At 36.0% G+C, this 26456-nt stretch overlaps 4 non-coding genes across 4 annotated transcripts; all 4 read right to left on the bottom strand.

Moving 5' to 3' along the window:
* Nucleotides 1-2611: 2611 nt before the first annotated feature.
* TRNAY-AUA (transfer RNA tyrosine (anticodon AUA)) lies at nucleotides 2612-2685 on the bottom strand. Its single transcript has one exon. It is a non-coding gene; the product is annotated as a tRNA-Tyr (tRNA).
* A 5382-nt stretch (nucleotides 2686-8067) lies between these two features.
* On the bottom strand, nucleotides 8068-8141 carry TRNAS-ACU (transfer RNA serine (anticodon ACU)). The gene has a single exon. It is a non-coding gene; the product is annotated as a tRNA-Ser (tRNA).
* Nucleotides 8142-9213: 1072 nt separating this feature from the next.
* On the bottom strand, nucleotides 9214-9287 carry TRNAY-AUA (transfer RNA tyrosine (anticodon AUA)). Its single transcript has one exon. It is a non-coding gene; the product is annotated as a tRNA-Tyr (tRNA).
* Nucleotides 9288-23214: 13927 nt separating this feature from the next.
* TRNAS-ACU (transfer RNA serine (anticodon ACU)) lies at nucleotides 23215-23288 on the bottom strand. The gene has a single exon. It is a non-coding gene; the product is annotated as a tRNA-Ser (tRNA).
* Nucleotides 23289-26456: the final 3168 nt, after the last annotated feature.

The raw sequence follows: 26456 nt of genomic DNA, 5'->3' as shown, positions 1-26456 counted from the left end.
ATTGCGCCTCTTTTTTTCTTTGCATCATGTGCTGATTGGGGAGGGTTTTTTGGAAGGGACATCCTGCGTGACACTGCAGTGCCACTCCTAAATGGGCCCGGTGTTTGTGTCGGCCACTAGGGTCGCTTATCTTACTCACACAGTCAGCTACCTCATTGCACCTCTTTTTTTCTTTGCATCATGTGCTGATTGGGGAGGGTTTTTTGGAAGGGACATCCTGCGTGACACTGCAGTGCCACTCCTAGATGGGCCAGGTGTTTGTGTCGGCCACTAGTGTCGCTTAGCTTAGTCATCCAGCGACCTTGGTGCAAATTTTAGGACTAAAAATAATATTGTGAGGTGTGAGGTATTCAGAATAGACTGAAAATGAGTGGAAATTATGGTTTTTGAGGTTAATAATAATATGGGATCAAAATGACCCCCAAATTCTATGATTTAAGCTGTTTTTTTAGGGTTTTTTGAAAAAAACACCCGAATCCAAAACACACCCGAATCCGACAAAAAAAATTCGGTGAGGTTTTGCCAAAACGCGGTCGAACCCAAAACACGGCCGCGGAACCGAACCCAAAACCAAAACACAAAACCCGAAAAATTTCAGGCGCTCATCTCTAATTGAAACTATCCTTTGCTATATGCATTTTTTTTTGTTAATTTAAGTAATCAAAACTGGGATTGATATTTTTGCTCTTTTATTTTTACTTAAAGTACAATAACTTTTACCATTTGAATTTGTTTTAATAGTATATTGACAGTATAGTTTTCTTTAAAAAATCCACTTAATTTTCTTTACCCTATTATTAAAAGGGTAATTGACAAAAACAAACTACATTGTCACCAGAAGAGCAATACAAAATGTACAAGTGATATATTAAAATCATCTTTCCAGCTTGAATTTCAATGATGCATTGGGGCAACGATTTTGTGAGAAACATCTTCACCCTTAAATAAAGATTTTCTTAATTCCTTACCTGTGTGCTAATTACATGTCACCTTGTTTTCACATAAAACAGACTTCTACATGAGAAAGCAGCAAGGATGCAGTGGCGTTAATGTTTCCTGGTGTCAACCCGTATTATTTCAGTAGACATTGAAATGAGGATGCATCTTGCTGCCTTTCCAATGAAGCAAGTTTAATTTAGTAATAGGTGAAAAACCATCCTTACAAAGGTGTTAATCAGAGACTTGGCTTTGTGGACACTTTTCAGAGAACAAATTTGTTAGCATAAAAATAAAGGCAGAAAATGAAGAGCTGTTTAATCACTCAATTGGATTTTTCTACCAGCATATTTTTTTCTCTGCAACCCATTGCTAAATTGTGCTTCCTAGCTGTTTTTTATAAAATCACTGAATCAAATCTAACTCCGATTACATCAGAGAAGGCCAGGTACCCTACACCAAAAGAGGGGGTTTGAAATTTTGACTTGTCTACTTAAATATCACCAAAACCTGATAACAATGTCAATCATGTCCCTGGGTGGGATTGAACCACCAACCTTTTGGTTAGTAGCCAGACACACTAACCGATTGCAACACAGAGACACTTTGCAAAAAGTACATACTGACAAAGGCTAATAAGCATTAATCTAGAACGTTTCCTAGAAAAACTTTAAAAAGTCAATAATCTGGAGAGTTTTTGTAAGAATTTTCTTAAATCAACCAACGAAGAAACACATTGGTACTTTCCCATGATGAGTGAGTGCTTCAGGATCTCTTGCACTTACATGTGCAGCAGAGTACTGCAATGGAAGCATGCTGGGCCCATAACCCAGAGGTAGGCAGATTAAAACTATCCTCTGCTATATGCATTTTTTTTGTTAATTAAAGTAATCCAAAACTGGGATTGATATTTTTGCTCTTTTATTTTTCATTAAAGTACAATAACTTTTACCATTTTAATTTGTTTTAATAGTATATTGAAAGTATTGTTTTCTTTTAAAAATCCACTTAATTTTCTTTACCCTATTATTAAAATGGTAATTGACAAAAACAAACTACATTGTCACCAGAAGAGCAATACAAAATGTACAAGTGATATATTAAAATCATCTTTCCAGCTTGAATTTCAATGATGCATTGGGGCAACGATTTTGTGAGAAACATTTTCACCCTTAAATAAAGATTTTCTTAATTCCTTACCTGTGTGCTAATTAGATATCACCTTGTTTTCACATTAAACAGACTTCCACGTGGCGTTAATGTTTCCTGGTGTCAACCTGTATTATTTCAGTAGACATTGAAATGAGGATGCATCTTGCTGCCTTTCCAATGAAGCAAGTTTAATTTAGTAATAGGTGAAAAACCATCCTTACAAAGGTGTTAATCAGAGACTTGGCTTTGTGGACACTTTTCAGAGAACAAATTTGTTAGCATAAAAATAAAGCCAGAAAATGAAGAGCTGTTTAATCACTCAATTGGATTTTTTTGCCAGCATATTTCTTTTTCTCTGTAACCCACTGCTAAATTGTGCTTCCTAGCTGTTTTATAAAATCACTGAATCAAATCTAACTCTGATTACATCAGAGAAGGCCAGGTACCCTACACCATAAGAGGGGGGTTGAAATTTTGACTTGTCTACTTAAAGATCACCAAAATCTGATAACAAGGTCAATTACGTCCCTGGGTGGGATTGAACCACCAACCTTTTGGTTTATAGCCATACACACTAACTGATTGCGCCACAGAGACACTTTGCGAAAGTACATACTGACAAAGGCTAATAAGCATTCATATAAAAGGTTTCCTAGAAAAACTTTAAAAAGTCAATAATCTGGAGAGTTTTTGTAAGATGTTTCTTCCATCAACCAACGAAGAAACACATTGGTACTTTCCCATGATGAGTGAGTGCTTCAGGATCTATTGTACTTACATGTGCAGCAGAGTACAGCAATGGAAGCATGCTGGGCACATAACCCAGAGGTAGGCAGATTGAAACTATCCTCTGCTATATGCATTTTTTTTTTGTTAATTAAAGTAATCCAAAACTGGGATTGATATGTTGGCTCTTTTATTTTTACTTACAGTACAATAACTTTTACCATTTTAATTTGTTTTAATAGTATATTGACAGTATTGTTTTCTTTCAAAAATCCACTTAATTTTCTTTACCCTATTATTAAAATGGTAATTGACAAAAACAAACTACATTGTCACCAGAAGAGCAATACAAAATGTACAAGTGATATATTAAAATCATCTTTCCAGCTTGAATTTCAATGATGCATTGGGGCAACGATTTTGTGAGAAACATTTTCACCCTTAAATAAAGATTTTCTTAATTCCTTACCTGTGTGCTAATTAGATATCACCTTGTTTTCACATTAAACAGACTTCCACATGAGAAAGCAGCAAGGATGCAGTGGCGTTAATGTTTCCTGGTGTCAACCTGTATTATTTCAGTAGACATTGAAATGAGGATGCATCTTGCTGCCTTTCCAATGAAGCAAGTTTAATTTAGTAATAGGTTAAAAACCATCCTTACAAAGGTGTTAATCAGAGACTTGGCTTTGTGGACACTTTTCAGAGAACAAATTTGTTAGCATAAAAATAAAGCCAGAAAATTAAGAGCTGTTTAATCACTCAATTGGATTTTTTTTGCCAGCATATTTCTTTTTCTCTGCAACCCACTGCTAAATTGTGCTTCCTAGCTGTTTTTATAAAATCACTGAATCAAATCTAACTCTGATTACATCAGAGAAGGCCAGGTACCCTACACCAGAACAGGGGGATTTGAAATTTTGACTTGTCTACTTAAAGATCACCAAAATCTGATAACAAGGTCAATTACGTCCCTGGGTGGGATTGAACCACCAACCTTTTGGTTAATAGCCATGCACACTAACTGAATGCGCCACAAAGACACTTTGCAAAAGTCCTTACTGACAAAGGCTAATAAGCATTCATCTAAAACGTTTCCTAGAAAAACTTTAAAAAGTCAATAATCTGGAGAGTTTTTGTAAAATGTTTCTTCCATCAACCAACGAAGAAACACATTGGTACTTTCCCATGATGAGTGAGTGCTTCAGGATCTCTTGCACTTACATGTGCAGCAGAGTACAGCAATAGAAGCATGCTGGGCCCATAACCCAGCGGTAGGCAGATTGAAACTATCCTCTGCTATATGCATTTTTTTTTGTTAATTTAAGTAATCCAAAACTGGGATTGATATTTTGGCTCTTTTATTTTTACTTAAAGTACAATAACTTTTACCATTTTAATTTGTTTTAATAGTATATTGACAGTATTGTTTTCTTTCAAAAATCCACTTAATTTTCTTTACCCTATTATTAAAATGGTAATTGACAAAAACAAACTACATTGTCACCAGAAGAGCAATACAAAATGTACAAGTGATATATTAAAATCATCTTTCCAGCTTGAATTTCAATGATGCATTGGGGCAACGATTTTGTGAGAAACATTTTCACCCTTAAATAAAGATTTTCTTAATTCCTTACCTGTGTGCTAATTAGATATCACCTTGTTTTCACATTAAACAGACTTCCACATGAGAAAGCAGCAAGGATGCAGTGGCGTTAATGTTTCCTGGTGTCAACCTGTATTATTTCAGTAGACATTGAAATGAGGATGCATCTTGCTGCCTTTCCAATGAAGCAAGTTTAATTTAGTAATAGGTTAAAAACCATCCTTACAAAGGTGTTAATCAGAGACTTGGCTTTGTGGACACTTTTCAGAGAACAAATTTGTTAGCATAAAAATAAAGCCAGAAAATTAAGAGCTGTTTAATCACTCAATTGGATTTTTTTTGCCAGCATATTTCTTTTTCTCTGCAACCCACTGCTAAATTGTGCTTCCTAGCTGTTTTTATAAAATCACTGAATCAAATCTAACTCTGATTACATCAGAGAAGGCCAGGTACCCTACACAGCAGCAATTGCCTCCACAAAGTACACAGGGAGCTGAGATGGTGGTTTACAGTGGGGACGAATTGATAATCTGTGAGGAGGGGGATGTACACGGTGATATATCGGAGGGTGATGATGAGGTGGACATCTTGCCTCTGTAGAGCCAGTTTGTGCAAGGAGAGATTAATTGCTTCTTTTTTGGGGGGGGTCCAAACCAACCCGTCATATCAGTCACAGTCGTGTGGCAGACCCTGTCACTGAAATGATGGGTTGGTTAAAGTGTGCATGTCCTGTTTTGTTTATACAACATAAGGGTGGGTGGGAGGGCCCAAGGACAATTCCATCTTGCACCTCTTTTTTCTTTTATTTTTCTTTGCGTCATGTGCTGTTTGGGGAGGGTTTTTTAGAAGGGACATCCTGCGTGACACTGCAGTGCCACTCCTAAATGGGCCCGGTGTTTGTGTCGGCCACTAGGGTCGCTAATCTTACTCACACAGTCAGCTACCTCATTGCGCCTCTTTTTTTCTTTGCGTCATGTGCTGATTGGGGAGGGTTTTTTGGAAGGGACATCCTGCGTGACACTGCAGTGCCACTCCTAAATGGGCCCGGTGTTTGTGTCGGCCACTAGGGTCGCTAATCTTACTCACACAGTCAGCTACCTCATTGCGCCTCTTTTTTTCTTTGCGTCATGTGCTGATTGGGGAGGGTTTTTTGGAAGGGACATCCTGCGTGACACTGCAGTGCCACTCCTAAATGGGCCCGGTGTTTGTGTCGGCCACTAGGGTCGCTAATCTTACTCACACAGTAAGCTACCTCATTGCGCCTCTTTTTTTCTTTGCGTCATGTGCTGATTGGGGAGGGTTTTTTGGAAGGGACATCCTGCGTGACACTGCAGTGCCACTCCTAAATGGGCCCGGTGTTTGTGTCGGCCACTAGGGTCGCTAATCTTACTCACACAGTCAGCTACCTCATTGCGCCTCTTTTTTTCTTTGCGTCATGTGCTGATTGGGGAGGGTTTTTTGGAAGGGACATCCTGCGTGACACTGCAGTGCCACTCCTAAATGGGCCCGGTGTTTGTGTCGGCCACTAGGGTCGCTAATCTTACTCACACAGTCAGCTACCTCATTGCGCCTCTTTTTTTCTTTGCGTCATGTGCTGATTGGGGAGGGTTTTTTGGAAGGGACATCCTGCGTGACACTGCAGTGCCACTCCTAAATGGGCCCGGTGTTTGTGTCGGCCACTAGGGTCGCTAATCTTACTCACACAGTCAGCTACCTCATTGCGCCTCTTTTTTTCTTTGCGTCATGTGCTGATTGGGGAGGGTTTTTTGGAAGGGACATCCTGCGTGACACTGCAGTGCCACTCCTAAATGGGCCCGGTGTTTGTGTCGGCCACTAGGGTCGCTAATCTTGCTCACACAGTCAGCTACCTCATTGCGCCTCTTTTTTTCTTTGCGTCATGTGCTGATTGGGGAGGGTTTTTTGGAAGGGACATCCTGCGTGACACTGCAGTGCCACTCCTAAATGGGCCCGGTGTTTGTGTCGGCCACTAGGGTCGCTAATCTTACTCACACAGTCAGCTACCTCATTGCGCCTCTTTTTTTCTTTGCGTCATGTGCTGATCGGGGAGGGTTTTTTGGAAGGGACATCCTGCGTGACACTGCAATGCCACTCCTAAATGGGCCCGGTGTTTGTGTCGGCCACTAGGGTCGCTAATCTTACTCACACAGTCAGCTACCTCATTGCGCCTCTTTTTTTCTTTGCGTCATGTGCTGATTGGGGAGGGTTTTTTGGAAGGGACATCCTGCGTGACACTGCAGTGCCACTCCTAAATGGGCCCGGTGTTTGTGTCGGCCACTAGGGTCGCTTATCTTACTCACACAGTCAGCTACCTCATTGCACCTCTTTTTTTCTTTGCATCATGTGCTGATTGGGGAGGGTTTTTTGGAAGGGACATCCTGCGTGACACTGCAGTGCCACTCCTAGATGGGCCAGGTGTTTGTGTCGGCCACTAGTGTCGCTTAGCTTAGTCATCCAGCGACCTTGGTGCAAATTTTAGGACTAAAAATAATATTGTGAGGTGTGAGGTATTCAGAATAGACTGAAAATGAGTGGAAATTATGGTTTTTGAGGTTAATAATAATATGGGATCAAAATGACCCCCAAATTCTATGATTTAAGCTGTTTTTTTAGGGTTTTTTGAAAAAAACACCCGAATCCAAAACACACCCGAATCCGACAAAAAAAATTCGGTGAGGTTTTGCCAAAACGCGGTCGAACCCAAAACACGGCCGCGGAACCGAACCCAAAACCAAAACACAAAACCCGAAAAATTTCAGGCGCTCATCTCTAATTGAAACTATCCTTTGCTATATGCATTTTTTTTTGTTAATTTAAGTAATCAAAACTGGGATTGATATTTTTGCTCTTTTATTTTTACTTAAAGTACAATAACTTTTACCATTTTAATTTGTTTTAATAGTATATTGACAGTATAGTTTTCTTTAAAAAATCCACTTAATTTTCTTTACCCTATTATTAAAAGGGTAATTGACAAAAACAAACTACATTGTCACCAGAAGAGCAATACAAAATGTACAAGTGATATATTAAAATCATCTTTCCAGCTTGAATTTCAATGATGCATTGGGGCAACGATTTTGTGAGAAACATCTTCACCCTTAAATAAAGATTTTCTTAATTCCTTACCTGTGTGCTAATTACATGTCACCTTGTTTTCACATAAAACAGACTTCTACATGAGAAAGCAGCAAGGATGCAGTGGCGTTAATGTTTCCTGGTGTCAACCTGTATTATTTCAGTAGACATTGAAATGAGGATGCATCTTGCTGCCTTTCCAATGAAGCAAGTTTAATTTAGTAATAGGTGAAAAACCATCCTTACAAAGGTGTTAATCAGAGACTTGGCTTTGTGGACACTTTTCAGAGAACAAATTTGTTAGCATAAAAATAAAGGCAGAAAATGAAGAGCTGTTTAATCACTCAATTGGATTTTTCTACCAGCATATTTTTTTCTCTGCAACCCATTGCTAAATTGTGCTTCCTAGCTGTTTTTTATAAAATCACTGAATCAAATCTAACTCCGATTACATCAGAGAAGGCCAGGTACCCTACACCAAAAGAGGGGGTTTGAAATTTTGACTTGTCTACTTAAATATCACCAAAACCTGATCACAATGTCAATCATGTCCCTGGGTGGGATTGAACCACCAACCTTTTGGTTAGTAACCAGACACACTAACCGATTGCACCACAGAGACACTTTGCAAAAAGTACATACTGACAAAGGCTAATAAGCATTAATCTAGAACGTTTCCTAGAAAAACTTTAAAAAGTCAATAATCTGGAGAGTTTTTGTAAGAATTTTCTTAAATCAACCAACGAAGAAACACATTGGTACTTTCCCATGATGAGTGAGTGCTTCAGGATCTCTTGCACTTACATGTGCAGCAGAGTACTGCAATGGAAGCATGCTGGGCCCATAACCCAGAGGTAGGCAGATTAAAACTATCCTCTGCTATATGCATTTTTTTTGTTAATTAAAGTAATCCAAAACTGGGATTGATATTTTTGCTCTTTTATTTTTCATTAAAGTACAATAACTTTTACCATTTTAATTTGTTTTAATAGTATATTGAAAGTATTGTTTTCTTTTAAAAATCCACTTAATTTTCTTTACCCTATTATTAAAATGGTAATTGACAAAAACAAACTACATTGTCACCAGAAGAGCAATACAAAATGTACAAGTGATATATTAAAATCATCTTTCCAGCTTGAATTTCAATGATGCATTGGGGCAACGATTTTGTGAGAAACATTTTCACCCTTAAATAAAGATTTTCTTAATTCCTTACCTGTGTGCTAATTAGATATCACCTTGTTTTCACATTAAACAGACTTCCACGTGGCGTTAATGTTTCCTGGTGTCAACCTGTATTATTTCAGTAGACATTGAAATGAGGATGCATCTTGCTGCCTTTCCAATGAAGCAAGTTTAATTTAGTAATAGGTGAAAAACCATCCTTACAAAGGTGTTAATCAGAGACTTGGCTTTGTGGACACTTTTCAGAGAACAAATTTGTTAGCATAAAAATAAAGCCAGAAAATGAAGAGCTGTTTAATCACTCAATTGGATTTTTTTGCCAGCATATTTCTTTTTCTCTGTAACCCACTGCTAAATTGTGCTTCCTAGCTGTTTTATAAAATCACTGAATCAAATCTAACTCTGATTACATCAGAGAAGGCCAGGTACCCTACACCATAAGAGGGGGGTTGAAATTTTGACTTGTCTACTTAAAGATCACCAAAATCTGATAACAAGGTCAATTACGTCCCTGGGTGGGATTGAACCACCAACCTTTTGGTTTATAGCCATACACACTAACTGATTGCGCCACAGAGACACTTTGCAAAAGTACATACTGACAAAGGCTAATAAGCATTCATCTAAAACGTTTCCTAGAAAAACTTTAAAAAGTCAATAATCTGGAGAGTTTTTGTAAGATGTTTCTTCCATCAACCAACGAAGAAACACATTGGTACTTTCCCATGATGAGTGAGTGCTTCAGGATCTCTTGCACTTACATGTGCAGCAGAGTACTGCAATGGAAGCATGCTGGGCCCATAACCCAGAGGTAGGCAGATTAAAACTATCCTCTGCTATATGCATTTTTTTTGTTAATTAAAGTAATCCAAAACTGGGATTGATATTTTTGCTCTTTTATTTTTCATTAAAGTACAATAACTTTTACCATTTTAATTTGTTTTAATAGTATATTGAAAGTATTGTTTTCTTTTAAAAATCCACTTAATTTTCTTTACCCTATTATTAAAATGGTAATTGACAAAAACAAACTACATTGTCACCAGAAGAGCAATACAAAATGTACAAGTGATATATTAAAATCATCTTTCCAGCTTGAATTTCAATGATGCATTGGGGCAACGATTTTGTGAGAAACATTTTCACCCTTAAATAAAGATTTTCTTAATTCCTTACCTGTGTGCTAATTAGATATCACCTTGTTTTCACATTAAACAGACTTCCACATGAGAAAGCAGCAAGGATGCAGTGGCGTTAATGTTTCCTGGTGTCAACCTGTATTATTTCAGTAGACATTGAAATGAGGATGCATCTTGCTGCCTTTCCAATGAAGCAAGTTTAATTTAGTAATAGGTGAAAAACCATCCTTACAAAGGTGTTAATCAGAGACTTGGCTTTGTGGAAACTTTTCAGAGAACAAATTTGTTAGCATAAAAATAAAGCCAGAAAATGAAGAGCTGTTTAATCACTCAATTGGATTTTTTTGCCAGCATATTTCTTTTTCTCTGCAACCCACTGCTAAATTGTGCTTCCTAGCTGTTTTTATAAAATCACTGAATCAAATCTAACTCTGATTACATCAGAGAAGGCCAGGTACCCTACACCATAAGAGGGGGTTTGAAATTTTGACTTGTCTACTTAAAGATCACCAAAATCTGATAACAAGGTCAATTACGTCCCTGGGTGGGATTGAACCACCAACCTTTTGGTTAATAGCCATACACACTAACTGATTGCGCCACAGAGACACTTTGCAAAAGTCCATACTGACAAAGGCTAATAAGCATTCATCTAAAACGTTTCCTTGAAAAATTTTAAAAAGTCAATAATCTGGAGAGTTTTTGTAAGATGTTTCTTCCATCAACCAACGAAGAAACACATTGGTACTTTCCCATGATGAGAGAGTGCTTCAGGATCTCTTGCACTTACATGTGCAGCAGAGTACAGCAATGGAAGCATGCTGGGCCCATAACCCAGCGGTAGGCAGATTGAAACTATCCTTTGCTATATGCATTTTTTTTGTTAATTTAAGTAATCAAAACTGGGATTGATATTTTTGCTCTTTTATTTTTACTTGAAGTACAATAACTTTTACCATTTTAATTTGTTTGAATAGTATATTAACAGTATAGTTTTCTTTAAAAAATCCACTTAATTTTCTTTACCCTATTATTAAAAGGGTAATTGACAAAAACAAACTACATTGTCACCAGAAGAGCAATACAAAATGTACAAGTGATATATTAAAATCATCTTTCCAGCTTTAATTTCAATGATGCATTGGGGCAACGATTTTGTGAGAAACATCTTCACCCTTAAATAAAGATTTTCTTAATTCCTTACCTGTGTGCTAATTAGATATCACCTTGTTTTCACATTAAACAGACTTCCACATGAGAAAGCAGCAAGGATGCAGTGGCGTTAATGTTTCCTGGTGTCAACCTGTATTATTTCAGTAGAAATTGAAATGAGGATGCATCTTGCTGCCTTTCCAATGAAGCAAGTTTAATTTAGTAATAGGTGAAAAACCATCCCTACAAAGGTGTTAATCAGAGACTTGGCTTTGTGGACACTTTTCAGAGAACAAATTTGTTAGCATAAAAATAAAGCCAGAAAATGAAGAGCTGTTTAATCACTCAATTGGATTTTTTTTGCCAGCATATTTCTTTTTCTCTGCAACCCACTGCTAAATTGTGCTTCCTATCTGTTTTTATGAAATCCTTGAATCAAATCTAACTCTGATTACATCAGAGAAGGCCAGGTACCCTACACCATAACCGGGGGTTTGAAATTTTGACTTGTCTACTTAAAGATCACCAAAATCTGATAACAAGGTCAATTACGTCCCTGGGTGGGATTGAATCACCAACCTTTTGGTTAGTAGCCAGACACACTAACCAATTGCGCCACAGAGACACTTTGTAAAAATTACATACTGACAAAGGCTAATAAGCATACATCTAGAACGTTTCCTAGAAAAACTTTAAAAAGTCAATAATCTGGAGAGTTTTTGTAAGATGTTTCTTCCATCAACCAACGAAGAAACACATTGGTACTTTCCCATGATGAGTGAGTGCTTCAGGATCTCTTGCACTTATATGTGCAGCAGAGTACTGCAATGGAAGCATGCTGGGCCCATAACCCAGAGGTAGGCAGATTGAAACTATCCTCTGCTATATGCATTTTTTTTTGTTAATTAAAGTAATCCAAAACTGGGATTGATATTTTTGCTCTTTTATTTTTCATTAAAGTACAATAACTTTTACCATTTTAATTTGTTTTAATAGTATATTGAAAGTATTGTTTTCTTTTAAAAATCCACTTAATTTTCTTTACCCTATTATTAAAATGGTAATTGACAAAAACAAACTACATTGTCACCAGAAGAGCAATACAAAATGTACAAGTGATATATTAAAATCATCTTTCCAGCTTGAATTTCAATGATGCATTGGGGCAACGATTTTGTGAGAAACATTTTCACCCTTAAATAAAGATTTTCTTAATTCCTTACCTGTGTGCTAATTAGATATCACCTTGTTTTCACATTAAACAGACTTCCACATGAGAAAGCAGCAAGGATGCAGTGGCGTTAATGTTTCCTGGTGTCAACCTGTATTATTTCAGTAGACATTGAAATGAGGATGCATCTTGCTGCCTTTCCAATGAAGCAAGTTTAATTTAGTAATAGGTGAAAAACCATCCTTACAAAGGTGTTAATCAGAGACTTGGCTTTGTGGAAACTTTTCAGAGAACAAATTTGTTAGCATAAAAATAAAGCCAGAAAATGAAGAGCTGTTTAATCACTCAATTGGATTTTTTTGCCAGCATATTTCTTTTTCTCTGCAACCCACTGCTAAATTGTGCTTCCTAGCTGTTTTTATAAAATCACTGAATCAAATCTAACTCTGATTACATCAGAGAAGGCCAGGTACCCTACACCATAAGAGGGGGTTTGAAATTTTGACTTGTCTACTTAAAGATCACCAAAATCTGATAACAAGGTCAATTACATCCCTGAGTGGGATTGAACCACCAACCTTTTGGTTAATAGCCATACACACTAACTGATTGCGCCACAGAGACACTTTGCAAAAGTCCATACTGACAAAGGCTAATAAGCATTCATCTAAAACGTTTCCTTGAAAAATTTTAAAAAGTCAATAATCTGGAGAGTTTTTGTAAGATGTTTCTTCCATCAACCAACGAAGAAACACATTGGTACTTTCCCATGATGAGAGAGTGCTTCAGGATCTCTTGCACTTACATGTGCAGCAGAGTACAGCAATGGAAGCATGCTGGGCCCATAACCCAGCGGTAGGCAGATTGAAACTATCCTTTGCTATATGCATTTTTTTTGTTAATTTAAGTAATCAAAACTGGGATTGATATTTTTGCTCTTTTATTTTTACTTGAAGTACAATAACTTTTACCATTTTAATTTGTTTGAATAGTATATTGACAGTATAGTTTTCTTTAAAAAATCCACTTAATTTTCTTTACCCTATTATTAAAAGGGTAATTGACAAAAACAAACTACATTGTCACCAGAAGAGCAATACAAAATGTACAAGTGATATATTAAAATCATCTTTCCAGCTTGAATTTCAATGATGCATTGGGGCAACGATTTTGTGAGAAACATCTTCACCCTTAAATAAAGATTTTCTTAATTCCTTACCTGTGTGCTAATTAGATATCACCTTGTTTTCACATTAAACAGACTTCCACATGAGAAAGCAGCAAGGATGCAGTGGCGTTAATGTTTCCTGGTGTCAACCTGTATTATTTCAGTAGAAATTGAAATGAGGATGCATCTTGCTGCCTTTCCAATGAAGCAAGTTTAATTTAGTAATAGGTGAAAAACCATCCCTACAAAGGTGTTAATCAGAGACTTGGCTTTGTGGACACTTTTCAGAGAACAAATTTGTTAGCATAAAAATAAAGCCAGAAAATGAAGAGCTGTTTAATCACTCAATTGGATTTTTTTTGCCAGCATATTTCTTTTTCTCTGCAACCCACTGCTAAATTGTGCTTCCTATCTGTTTTTATGAAATCCTTGAATCAAATCTAACTCTGATTACATCAGAGAAGGCCAGGTACCCTACACCATAACAGGGGGTTTGAAATTTTGACTTGTCTACTTAAAGATCACCAAAATCTGATAACAAGGTCAATTACGTCCCTGGGTGGGATTGAATCACCAACCTTTTGGTTAGTAGCCAGACACACTAACCAATTGCGCCACAGAGACACTTTGTAAAAATTACATACTGACAAAGGCTAATAAGCATACATCTAGAACGTTTCCTAGAAAAACTTTAAAAAGTCAATAATCTGGAGAGTTTTTGTAAGATGTTTCTTCCATCAACCAACGAAGAAACACATTGGTACTTTCCCATGATGAGTGAGTGCTTCAGGATCTCTTGCACTTATATGTGCAGCAGAGTACTGCAATGGAAGCATGCTGGGCCCATAACCCAGAGGTAGGCAGATTGAAACTATCCTCTGCTATATGCATTTTTTTTTTGTTAATTAAAGTAATCCAAAACTGGGATTGATATTTTGGTTCTTTTATTTTTACTTAAAGTACAATAACTTTTACCATTTTAATTTGTTTTAATAGTATATTGACAGTATTGTTTTCTTTCAAAAATCCACTTAATTTTCTTTACCCTATTATTAAAATGGTAATTGACAAAAACAAACTACATTGTCACCAGAAGAGCAATACAAAATGTACAAGTGATATATTAAAATCATCTTTCCAGCTTGAATTTCAATGATGCATTGGGGCAACGATTTTGTGAGAAACATCTTCACCCTTAAATAAAGATTTTCTTAATTCCTTACCTGTGTGCTAATTAGATATCACCTTGTTTTCACATTAAACAGACTTCCACATGAGAAAGCAGCAAGGATGCAGTGGCGTTAATGTTTCCTGGTGTCAACCCGTATTATTTCAGTAGACATTGAAATGAGGATGCATCTTGCTGCCTTTCCAATGAAGCAAATTTAATTTAGTAATAGGTGAAAAACCATCCCTACAAATGTGTTAATCAGAGACTTGGCTTTGTGGACACTTTTCAGAGAACAAATTTGTTAGCATAAAAATAAAGCCAGAAAATTAAGAGCTGTTTAATCACTCAATTGGATTTTTTTGCCAGCATATTTCTTTTTCTCTGCAACCCACTGCTAAATTGTGCTTCCTAGCTGTTTTTATAAAATCACTGAATCAAATCTAACTCTGATTACATCAGAGAAGGCCAGGTACCATACACCATAAGAGGGGGTTTGAAATTTTGACTTGTCTACTTAAAGATCACCAAAATCAGATAACAAGGTCAATTACGTGCCTGGGTGGGATTAAACCACCAACCTTTTGGTTTATAGCCGTACACACTAACTGATTGCGCCACAGAGACACTTTGCAAAAGTACTTACTGACATAGGCTAATAAGCATTCATCTAAAACGTTTCCTAGAAAAACTTTAAAAAGTCAATAATCTGGAGAGTTTTTGTAAGATGTTTCTTCCATCCACCAACAAAGAAACACATTGGTACTTTCTCATGATGAGTGAGTGCTTCAGGATCTCTTGCACTTACATGTGCAGCAGAGTACTGCAATGGAAGCATGCTGGGCCCATAACCCAGAGGTAGGCAGATTAAAACTATCCTCTGCTATATGCATTTTTTTTGTTAATTAAAGTAATCCAAAACTGGGATTGATATTTTTGCTCTTTTATTTTTCATTAAAGTACAATAACTTTTACCATTTTAATTTGTTTTAATAGTATATTGAAAGTATTGTTTTCTTTTAAAAATCCACTTAATTTTCTTTACCCTATTATTAAAATGGTAATTGACAAAAACAAACTACATTGTCACCAGAAGAGCAATTCAAAATGTACAAGTGATATATTAAAATCATCTTTCCAGCTTGAATTTCAATGATGCATTGGGGCAACGATTTTGTGAGAAACATTTTCACCCTTAAATAAAGATTTTCTTAATTCCTTACCTGTGTGCTAATTAGATATCACCTTGTTTTCACATTAAACAGACTTCCACATGAGAAAGCAGCAAGGATGCAGTGGCGTTAATGTTTCCTGGTGTCAACCTGTATTATTTCAGTAGACATTGAAATAAGGATGCATCTTGCTGCCTTCCAATGAAGCAAGTTTAATTTAGTAATAGGTGAAAAACCATCCTTACAAAGGTGTTAATCAGAGACTTGGCTTTGTGGAAACTTTTCAGAGAACAAATTTGTTAGCATAAAAATAAAGCCAGAAAATGAAGAGCTGTTTAATCACTCAATTGGATTTTTTTGCCAGCATATTTCTTTTTCTCTGCAACCCACTGCTAAATTGTGCTTCCTAGCTGTTTTTATAAAATCACTGAATCAAATCTAACTCTGATTACATCAGAGAAGGCCAGGTACCCTACACCATAAGAGGGGGTTTGAAATTTTGACTTGTCTACTTAAAGATCACCAAAATCTGATAACAAGGTCAATTACGTCCCTGGGTGGGATTGAACCACCAACCTTTTGGTTAATAGCCATACGCACTAACTGATTGCGCCACAGAGACACTTTGCAAAAGTCCATACTGACAAAGGCTAATAAGCATTCATCTAAAACGTTTCCTTGAAAAACTTTAAAAAGTCAATAATCTGGAGAGTTTTTGTAAGATGTTTCTTCCATCAACCAACGAAGAAACACATTGGTACTTTCCCATGATGAGTGAGTGCTTCAGGATCTCTTGCACTTACATGTGCAGCAGAGTACAGCAATGGAAGCATGCTGGGCCCATAACCCAGCGGTAGGCAGATTGAAACTATCCTTTGCTATATGCATTTTTTTTGTTAATTTAAGTAATCAAAACTGGGATTGATATTTTTGCTCTTTTATTTTTACTTGAAGTACAATAACTTTTACCATTTTAATTTGTTTGAATAGTATATTGACAGTATAGTTTTCTTTAAAAAATCCACTTAATTTTCTTTACCCTATTATTAAAAGGGTAATTGACAAAAACAAACTACATTGTCACCAGAAGAGCAATACAAAATGTACAAGTGATATATTAAAATCATCTTTCCAGCTTGAATTTCAATGATGCATTGGGGCAACGATTTTGTGAGAAACATCTTCACCCTTAAATAAAGATTTTCTTAATTCCTTACCTGTGTGCTAATTAGATATCACCTTGTTTTCACATTAAACAGACTTCCACATGAGAAAGCAGCAAGGATGCAGTGGCGTTAATGTTTCCTGGTGTCAACCTGTATTATTTCAGTAGAAATTGAAATGAGGATGCATCTTGCTGCCTTTCCAATGAAGCAAGTTTAATTTAGTAATAGGTGAAAAACCATCCCTACAAAGGTGTTAATCAGAGACTTGGCTTTGTGGACACTTTTCAGAGAACAAATTTGTTAGCATAAAAATAAAGCCAGAAAATGAAGAGCTGTTTAATCACTCAATTGGATTTTTTTTGCCAGCATATTTCTTTTTCTCTGCAACCCACTGCTAAATTGTGCTTCCTATCTGTTTTTATAAAATCACTGAATCAATCTAACTCTGATTACATCAGAGAAGGCCAGGTACCCTACACCATAACAGGGGGTTTGAAAATTTGACTTGTCTACTTAAAGATCACCAAAATCTGATAACAAGGTCAATTACGTCCCTGGGTGGGATTGAACCACCAACCTTTTGGTTAATAGCCAGACACACTAACCAATTGCGCCACAGAGACACTTTGTAAAAATTTTATACTGACAAAGGCTAATAAGCATACATCTAGAACGTTTCCTAGAAAAACTTTAAAAAGTCAATAATCTGGAGAGTTTTTGTAAGATGTTTCTTCCATCAACCAACGAAGAAACACATTGGTACTTTCCCATGATGAGTTAGTGCTTCAGGATCTCTTGCACTTATATGTGCAGCAGAGTACTGCAATGGAAGCATGCTGGGCCCATAACCCAGAGGTAGGCAGATTGAAACTATCCTTTGCTATATGCATTTTTTTTTGTTAATTTAAGTAATCAAAACTGGGATTGATATTTTTGCTCTTTTATTTTTACTTAAAGTACAATAACTTTTACCATTTTAATTTGTTTTAATAGTATATTGACAGTATAGTTTTCTTTAAAAAATCCACTTAATTTTCTTTACCCTATTATTAAAAGGGTAATTGACAAAAACAAACTACATTGTCACCAGAAGAGCAATACAAAATGTACAAGTGATATATTAAAATCATCTTTCCAGCTTGAATTTCAATGATGCATTGGGGCAACGATTTTGTGAGAAACATCTTCACCCTTAAATAAAGATTTTCTTAATTCCTTACCTGTGTGCTAATTAGATATCACCTTGTTTTCACATTAAGCAGACTTCTACATGAGAAAGCAGCAAGGATGCAGTGGCGTTAATGTTTCCTGGTGTCAACCTGTATTATTTCAGTATACATTGAAATGAGGATGCATCTTGCTGCCTTTCCAATGAAGCAAGTTTAATTTAGTAATAGGTGAAAAACCATCCCTACAAAGGTGTTAATCAGAGACTTGGCTTTGTGGACACTTTTCAGAGAACAAATTTGTTAGCATAAAAATAAAGCCAGAAAATGAAGAGCTGTTTAATCACTCAATTGGATTTTTTTTGCCAGCATATTTCTTTTTCTCTGCAACCCACTGCTAAATTGTGCTTCCTAGCTGTTTTTATAAAATCAATGAATCAAATCTAACTACATCAGAGAAGGCCAGGTACCCTACACCAGAACAGGGGGTTTGAAATTTTGACTTGTCTACTTAAAGATCACCAAAATCTGATAACAAGGTCAATTACGTCCCTGGTTGGGATTGAACCACCAACCATTTGGTTAGTAGCCGGACACACTAACCGATTGCGCCACAGAGACACTTTGCAAAATGCACATACTGACAAAGGCTAATAAGCATACATCTAGAACGTTTCCTAGAAAGACTTTAAAAAGTCAATAATCTGGAGAGTTTTTGTAAAATGTTTCTTCCATCAACCAACGAAGAAACACATTGGTACTTTCCCATGATGAGTGAGTGCTTCAGGATCTCTTGCACTTACATGTGCAGCAGAGTACTGCAATGGAAGCATGCTGGGCCCATAACCCAGAGGTAGGCAGATTGAAACTATCCTTTGCTATATGCATTTTTTTTGTTAATTTAAGTAATCAAAACTGGGATTGATATTTTGCTCTTTTATTTTTACTTGAAGTACAATAACTTTTACCATTTTAATTTGTTTGAATAGTATATTGACAGTATAGTTTTCTTTAAAAAAATCCACTTAATTTTCTTTACCCTATTATTAAAAGGGTAATTGACAAAAACAAACTACATTGTCACCAGAAGAGCAATACAAAATGTACAAGTGATATATTAAAATCATCTTTCCAGCTTGAATTTCAATGATGCATTGGGGCAACGATTTTGTGAGAAACATCTTCACCCTTAAATAAAGATTTTCTTAATTCCTTACCTGTGTGCTAATTAGATATCACCTTGTTTTCACATTAAACAGACTTCTACATGAGAAAGCAGCAAGGATGCAGTGGCGTTAATGTTTCCTGGTGTCAACCTGTATTATTTCAGTAGACATTGAAATGAGGATGCATCTTGCTGCCTTTCCAATGAAGCAAGTTTAATTTAGTAATAGGTGAAAAACCATCCCTACAAAGGTGTTAATCAGAGACTTGGCTTTGTGGACACTTTTCAGAGAACAAATTTGTTAGCATAAAAATAAAGCCAGAAAATGAAGAGCTGTTTAATCACTCAATTGGATTTTTTTTGCCAGCATATTTCTTTTTCTCTGCAACCCACTGCTAAATTGTGCTTCCTGGCTGTTTTTATAAAATCAATGAATCAAATCTAACTCTGATTACATCAGAGAAGGCCAGGTACCCTACACCAGAACAGGGGGTTTGAAATTTTGACTTGTCTACTTAAAGATCACCAAAATCTGATAACAAGGTCAATTACATCCCTGGTTGGGATTGAACCACCAACCATTTGGTTAGTAGCCAGACACACTAACCAATTGCGCCACAGAGACACGTTGCAAAAAGCACATACTGACAAAGGCTAATAAGCATACATCTAGAACGTTTCCTAGAAAAACTTTAAAAAGTCAATAATCTGGAGAGTTTTTGTAAGATGTTTCTTCCATCAACCAACGAAGAAACACATTGGTACTTTCCCATGATGAGTGAGTGCTTCAGGATCTCTTGCACTTACATGTGCAGCAGAGTACTGCAATGGAAGCATGCTGGGCCCATAACCCAGAGGTAGGCAGATTGAAACTATCCTTTGCTATATGCATTTTTTTTTGTTAATTTAAGTAATCAAAACTGGGATTGATATTTTTGCTCTTTTATTTTTACTTAAAGTACAATAACTTTTACCATTTTAATTTGTTTTAATAGTATATTGACAGTATAGTTTTCTTTAAAAAATCCACTTAATTTTCTTTACCCTATTATTAAAAGGGTAATTGACAAAAACAAACTACATTGTCACCAGAAGAGCAATACAAAATGTACAAGTGATATATTAAAATCATCTTTCCAGCTTGAATTTCAATGATGCATTGGGGCAACGATTTTGTGAGAAACATCTTCACCCTTAAATAAAGATTTTCTTAATTCCTTACCTGTGTGCTAATTAGATATCACCTTGTTTTCACATTAAACAGACTTCTACATGAGAAAGCAGCAAGGATGCAGTGGCGTTAATGTTTCCTGGTGTCAACCTGTATTATTTCAGTAGACATTGAAATGAGGATGCATCTTGCTGCCTTTCCAATGAAGCAAGTTTAATTTAGTAATAGGTGAAAAACCATCCCTACAAAGGTGTTAATCAGAGACTTGGCTTTGTGGACACTTTTCAGAGAACAAATTTGTTAGCATAAAAATAAAGCCAGAAAATGAAGAGCTGTTTAATCACTCAATTGGATTTTTTTTGCCAGCATATTTCTTTTTCTCTGCAACCCACTGCTAAATTGTGCTTCCTAGCTGTTTTTATAAAATCAATGAATCAAATCTAACTCTGATTACATCAGAGAAGGCGAGGTACCCTACACCAGAACAGGGGGTTTGAAATTTTGACTTGTCTACTTAAAGATCACCAAAATCTGATAACAAGGTCAATTACGTCCCTGGGTGGGATTCAACCACCAACCATTTGGTTAGTAGCTGGACACACTAACCAATTGCGCCACAGAGACACTTTGCAAAAAGCACATACTGACAAAGGCTAATAAGCATACATCTAGAACGTTTCCTAGAAAAACTTTAAAAAGTCAATAATCTGGAGAGTTTTTGTAAGATGTTTCTTCCATCAACCAACGAAGAAACACATTGGTACTTTCCCATGATGACTGAGTGCTTCAGGATCTCTTGCACTTACATGTGCAGCAGAGTACTGCAATGGAAGCATGCTGGGCCCATAACCCAGAGGTAGGCAGATTGAAACTATCCTTTGCTATATGCATTTTTTTTGTTAATTTAAGTAATCAAAACTGGGATTGATATTTTTGCTCTTTTATTTTTACTTACCATTTTAATTTGTTTTAATAGTATATTGACAGTATAGTTTTCTTTAAAAAATCCACTTAATTTTCTTTACCCTATTATTAAAAGGGTAATTGACAAAAACAAACTACATTGTCACCAGAAGAGCAATACAAAATGTACAAGTGATATATTAAAATCATCTTTCCAGCTTGAATTTCAATGATGCATTGGGGCAACGATTTTGTGAGAAACATCTTCACCCTTAAATAAAGATTTTCTTAATTCCTTACCTGTGTGCTAATTAGATATCACCTTGTTTTCACATTAAACAGACTTCCACATGAGAAAGCAGCAAGGATGCTGTGGCGTTAATGTTTCCTGGTGTCAACCCGTATTATTTCAGTAGACATTGAAATGAGGATGCATCTTGCTGCCTTTCCAATGAAGCAAATTAAATTTAGTAATAGGTGAAAAACCATCCCTACAAAGGTGTTAATCAGAGACTTGGCTTTGTGGACACTTTTCAGAGAACAAATTTGTTAGCATAAAAATAAAGCCAGAAAATGAAGAGCTGTTTAATCACTCAATTGGATTTTTTTGCCAGCATATTTCTTTTTCTCTGCAACCCACTGCTAAATTGTGCTTCCTAGCTGTTTTTATAAAATCACTGAATCAAATCTAACTCTGATTACATCAGAGAAGGCCAGGTACCCTACACCATAAGAGGGGGTTTGAAATTTTGACTTGTCTACTTAAAGATCACCAAAATCTGATAACAAGGTCAATTACGTCCCTGGGTGGGATTGAACCACCAACCTTTTGGTTTTTAGCCGTACACACTAACTGATTGCGCCACAGAGAGACTTTGCAAAAGTACATACTGACAAAGGCTAATAAGCATTCATCTAAAACGTTTCCTAGAAAAACTTTAAAAAGTCAATAATCTGGAGAGTTTTTGTAAGATGTTTCTTCCATCCACCAACGAAGAAACACATTGGTACTTTCCCATGATGAGTGAGTGCTTCAGGATCTCTTGCACTTACATGTGCAGCAGAGTACTGCAATGGAAGCATGCTGGGCCCATAACCCAGAGGTAGGCAGATTAAAACTATCCTCTGCTATATGCATATTTTTTGTTAATTAAAGTAATCCAAAACTGGGATTGATATTTTTGCTCTTTTATTTTTCATTAAAGTACAATAACTTTTACCATTTTAATTTGTTTTAATAGTATATTGAAAGTATTGTTTTCTTTTAAAAATCCACTTAATTTTCTTTACCCTATTATTAAAATGGTAATTGACAAAAACAAACTACATTGTCACCAGAAGAGCAATACAAAATGTACAAGTGATATATTAAAATCATCTTTCCAGCTTGAATTTCAATGATGCATTGGGGCAACGATTTTGTGAGAAACATTTTCACCCTTAAATAAAGATTTTCTTAATTCCTTACCTGTGTGCTAATTAGATATCACCTTGTTTTCACATTAAACAGACTTCCACATGAGAAAGCAGCAAGGATGCAGTGGCGTTAATGTTTCCTGGTGTCAACCTGTATTATTTCAGTAGACATTGAAATGAGGATGCATCTTGCTGCCTTTCCAATGAAGCAAGTTTAATTTAGTAATAGGTGAAAAACCATCCTTACAAAGGTGTTAATCAGAGACTTGGCTTTGTGGAAACTTTTCAGAGAACAAATTTGTTAGCATAAAAATAAAGCCAGAAAATGAAGAGCTGTTTAATCACTCAATTGGATTTTTTTGCCAGCATATTTCTTTTTCTCTGCAACCCACTGCTAAATTGTGCTTCCTAGCTGTTTTTATAAAATCACTGAATCAAATCTAACTCTGATTACATCAGAGAAGGCCAGGTACCCTACACCATAAGAGGGGGTTTGAAATTTTGACTTGTCTACTTAAAGATCACCAAAATCTGATAACAAGGTCAATTACGTCCCTGGGTTGGATTGAACCACCAACCTTTTGGTTAGTAGCCAGACACACTAACCAATTGCGCCACAGAGACACTTTGTAAAAATTATATACTGACAAAGGCTAATAAGCATACATCTAGAACATTTCCTAGAAAAACTTTAAAAAGTCAATAATCTGGAGAGTTTTTGTAAGATGTTTCTTCCATCAACCAACGAAGAAACACATTGGTACTTTCCCATGATGAGTGAGTGCTTCAGGATCTCTTGCACTTATATGTGCAGCAGAGTACTGCAATGGAAGCATCCTGGGCCCATAACCCAGAGGTAGGCAGATTGAAACTATCCTTTGCTATATGCATTTTTTTTTGTTAATTTAAGTAATCAAAACTGGGATTGATATTTTTGCTCTTTTATTTTTACTTAAAGTACAATAACTTTTACCATTTTAATTTGTTTTAATAGTATATTGACAGTATAGTTTTCTTTAAAAAAATCCACTTAATTTTCTTTACCCTATTATTAAAAGGGTAATTGACAAAAACAAACTACATTGTCACCAGAAGAGCAATACAAAATGTACAAGTGATATATTAAAATCATCTTTCCAGCTTGAATTTCAATGATGCATTGGGGCAACGATTTTGTGAGAAACATCTTCACCCTTAAATAAAGATTTTCTTAATTCCTTACCTGTGTGCTAATTAGATATCACCTTGTTTTCACATTAAACAGACTTCTACATGAGAAAGCAGCAAGGATGCAGTGGCGTTAATGTTTCCTGGTGTCAACCTGTATTATTTCAGTAGACATTGAAATGAGGATGCATCTTGCTGCCTTTCCAATGAAGCAAGTTTAATTTAGTAATAGGTGAAAAACCATCCCTACAAAGGTGTTAATCAGAGACTTGGCTTTGTGGACACTTTTCAGAGAACAAATTTGTTAGCATAAAAATAAAGCCAGAAAATGAAGAGCTGTTTAATCACTCAATTGGATTTTTTTTGCCAGCATATTTCTTTTTCTCTGCAACCCACTGCTAAATTGTGCTTCCTAGCTGTTTTTATAAAATCAATGAATCAAATCTAACTCTGATTACATCAGAGAAGGCCAGGTACCCTACACCAGAACAGTGGGTTTGAAATTTTGACTTGTCTACTTAAAGATCACCAAAATCTGATAACAAGGTCAATTACGTCCCTGGTTGGGATTGAACCACCAAGCATTTGGTTAGTAGCCGGACACACTAACCGATTGCGCCACAGAGACACTTTGCAAAATGCCCATACTGACAAAGGCTAATAAGCATACATCTAGAACGTTTCCTAGAAAGACTTTAAAAAGTCAATAATCTGGAGAGTTTTTGTAAAATGTTTCTTCCATCAACCAACGAAGAAACACATTGGTACTTTCCCAAGATGAGTGAGTGCTTCAGGATCTCTTGCACTTACATGTGCAGCAGAGTACTGCAATGGAAGCATGCTGGGCCCATAACCCAGAGGTAGGCAGATTGAAACTATCCTTTGCTATATGCATTTTTTTTGTTAATTTAAGTAATCAAAACTGGGATTGATATTTTTGCTCTTTTATTTTTACTTGAAGTACAATAACTTTTACCATTTTAATTTGTTTGAATAGTATATTGACAGTATAGTTTTCTTTAAAAAAATCCACTTAATTTTCTTTACCCTATTATTAAAAGGGTAATTGACAAAAACAAACTACATTGTCACCAGAAGAGCAATACAAAATGTACAAGTGATATATTAAAATCATCTTTCCAGCTTGAATTTCAATGATGCATTGGGGCAACGATTTTGTGAGAAACATCTTCACCCTTAAATAAAGATTTTCTTAATTCCTTACCTGTGTGCTAATTAGATATCACCTTGTTTTCACATTAAACAGACTTCCACATGAGAAAGCAGCAAGGATGCAGTGGCGTTAATGTTTCCTGGTGTCAACCTGTATTATTTCAGTAGACATTGAAATGAGGATGCATCTTGCTGCCTTTCCAATGAAGCAAGTTTAATTTAGTAATAGGTGAAAAACCATCCTTACAAAGGTGTTAATCAGAGACTTGGCTTTGTGGACACTTTTCAGAGAACAAATTTGTTAGCATAAAAATAAAGCCAGAAAATGAAGAGCTGTTTAATCACTCAATTGGATTTTTTTGCCAGCATATTTCTTTTTCTCTGCAACCCACTGCTAAATTGTGCTTCCTAGCTGTTTTTATAAAATCACTGAATCAAATCTAACTCTGATTACATCAGAGAAGGCCAGGTACCCTACACCATAAGAGGGGGTTTGAAATTTTGACTTGTCTACTTAAAGATCACCAAAATCTGATAACAAGGTCAATTACGTCACTGGGTGGGATTGAACCACCAACCTTTTAATTAATAGCCATACACACTAACTGATTGCGCCACAGAGACACTTTGCAAAAGTACATACTGACAAAGGCTAATAAGCATTCATCTAAAACGATTCCTAGAAAAACTTAAAAAGTCAATAATCTGGAGAGCTTTTGTAAGATGTTTCTTCCATCAACCAACGAAGAAACACATTGGTACTTTCCCATGATGAGTGAGTGCTTCAGGATCTATTGCACTTACATGTGCAGCAGAGTACAGCAATGGAAGCATGCTGGGCACATAACCCAGAGGTAGGCAGATTGAAACTATCCTCTGCTATATGCATTTTTTTTTGTTAATTAAAGTAATCCAAAACTGGGATTGATATGTTGGCTCTTTTATTTTTACTTACAGTACAATAACTTTTACCATTTTAATTTGTTTTAATAGTATATTGACAGTATAGTTTTCTTTAAAAATCCACTTAATTTTCTTTACCCTATTATTAAAAGGGTAATTGACAAAAACAAACTACATTGTCACCAGAAGAGCAATACAAAATGTACAAGTGATATATTAAAATCATCTTTCCAGCTTGAATTTCAATGATGCATTGGGGCAACGATTTTGTGAGAAACATCTTCACCCTTAAATAAAGATTTTCTTAATTCCTTACCTGTGTGCTAATTAGATATCACCTTGTTTTCACATTAAACAGACTTCTACATGAGAAAGCAGCAAGGATGCAGTGGCGTTAATGTTTCCTGGTGTCAACCTGTATTATTTCAGTAGACATTGAAATGAGGATGCATCTTGCTGTCTTTCCAATGAAGCAAGTTTAATTTAGTAATAGGTGAAAAACCATCCCTACAAAGGTGTTAATCAGAGACTTGGCTTTGTGGACACTTT

Source organism: Pseudophryne corroboree, chromosome 8, assembly GCF_028390025.1.
Source record: "Pseudophryne corroboree isolate aPseCor3 chromosome 8, aPseCor3.hap2, whole genome shotgun sequence".
Lineage (NCBI taxonomy): Eukaryota > Metazoa > Chordata > Amphibia > Anura > Myobatrachidae > Pseudophryne > Pseudophryne corroboree.
The sequence above is the reverse complement of the archived record's forward strand: the minus strand, read 5'-3'. Positions and strand labels throughout refer to the sequence as shown.